Raw genomic sequence first — 1606 nt, 5'->3', positions numbered from 1 at the left:
GCGGCCCCTCTGCCTGGCAACAGCGGAGCGGTGGGAAGCGGCTCCTCATCACCAGTGAGCACCCAGTGAGGGGCTGGGGGTATGGCCCCCCACTCCACAGCCCCATCTGCAGCTCTTCGGGTCACCTCCCTGGGGCAGGGCTCACCCCTGAAGGAGTTAACCATGGGCTCCTGCATCTCCCTCCATCCAATTCCCCTTCCTCAGAGCCCCCACAGAGCAGCCAGGACCCTCCAGGTGGATGCAGGGCATGAGGGCCACTGGGAGGGCGGCTCAGCCCCACATCTGGGTGCATCTGGGGAGCAGGGGACCACAGCGTGAGGCTGCATCACCCCACAAGCAAACTATCCCCACCAGAAGGTGCTGGCTGAGCACCCATGGGTGGTGAGAAGCAGCAACCCCATGGGTGCTCACCTCATCCGTTCCCTAAATTCAGCTGCACTCCATCTTACCATCATGCTCCACGTCCAGCCTGGACACATCTCCACGGATGCCGGAGCCTCTGCTTGAAGCCCACCCCAGCCACGCGGGCAGGGGACACCCCACAGGGGACACCCCGCAGGGGACACTCGCCGGCCGTCCCCCTGCCCAGCCAAGCCCGGGGGCACCCACCCCCCGTGTGAGGAGGACCCTACCTCGGGTGTTGGTGGCCATGTCGGCCACTTTCTGGAAGGCATCCAGGAAGGCGACTGCGGCCAGCACTGTGGTCCTGGGGCGGAGAGAGTGAGGGGGGAGCTCAGCGGGCGCTGGGCACCCCGGGATGTGCCCGTGGGGATGGAGGGGGCTCCCCACGTCCCCGCCTCGGCCACTCACCTGAGCTGGGAGTGCAGCTTGGTGGCCTTCGAGTTGAAATCCTCCCAAATGGGGTAGGAGCTCTGCAAGGAGGGAAGGGGACAGTGAGAGCCGCAGCCCCTCGCCCCCCTGCACCCCCTCCTTGGGCAGGGCAGTTGCCCCCTTCACCGTTATGGATTTGTTGGCCTCCCTTTTTTCCACCCCTGGCCAGGAGTGGCTTCTCTGATGGCTAATAAAAGGCTGAGCACAACCCTATTTCCCTCCTGGGTTTTTTCCCCTTCTGTTCTGGCCATGCCAAACTGTGGAGATCTCAGGATTTTGGTCGATCTCTTCTCAAAGGGGTGAAGTCAGCCCACAGGTTTGGCGGTGTGAGGGGAGGAAAGGAGCTGCTGCACATGGAAGCTTTGAGACCCTGGACAGCAGAGCAGAGCCCTCCAGCGCCCACGGCCTCCCCAGAGGCAGCAGTGGCCAAAACCACCATCACGGAGGGCTCCAGCCCCAGTCCCTGGCTCCCCTGAGGGCTGATGGGGCAGGAGGGGAGCTCTGGGGTCCCCCAGCCCTGAATGGGGCAGTTGTGTGAGGACAAGGATAGGGACAGGTCACAGGTGCTGAGGAGGTCACCCCAGTGCCATCCTGGTGCCATCCCAGCGAGGTCCCAGCAAGGCCAGTCCCAGTTCTCTCCTGGTGAGGCCATCCCAGTGCTGTTCTGGTGTCACCGTCCCAACAAGGCCATCCCAGCACTGTCCCAGTGAGGCCAGTCCAGCGGTGTCTTGGAGATGTCAATCCCAGTAAGACCATCCCGGTGCCATCCCAGCAA

The 1606-nt window shown here is 63.8% G+C and overlaps 1 long non-coding RNA gene across 1 annotated transcript in view; it reads right to left on the bottom strand.

The window, feature by feature from the left end:
* Positions 1 to 879, bottom strand: part of LOC104546660 — a 2309-nt gene extending 1430 nt beyond the window's left edge. Inside the window, exons 1-2 of the long non-coding RNA XR_728187.1 lie at positions 811 to 879; positions 633 to 706 (exon numbers count right to left, since the gene is read on the bottom strand). This is a non-coding gene — a long non-coding RNA (uncharacterized LOC104546660). The remainder of the gene's footprint in view (positions 1 to 632; positions 707 to 810) is intronic.
* Between the last annotated feature and the right edge of the window lie 727 nt (positions 880 to 1606).

Source organism: Mesitornis unicolor, unplaced genomic scaffold, assembly GCF_000695765.1.
Source record: "Mesitornis unicolor isolate BGI_N332 unplaced genomic scaffold, ASM69576v1 scaffold43269, whole genome shotgun sequence".
Classification (NCBI taxonomy): domain Eukaryota; kingdom Metazoa; phylum Chordata; class Aves; order Mesitornithiformes; family Mesitornithidae; genus Mesitornis; species Mesitornis unicolor.
The sequence above is the reverse complement of the archived record's forward strand: the minus strand, read 5'-3'. Positions and strand labels throughout refer to the sequence as shown.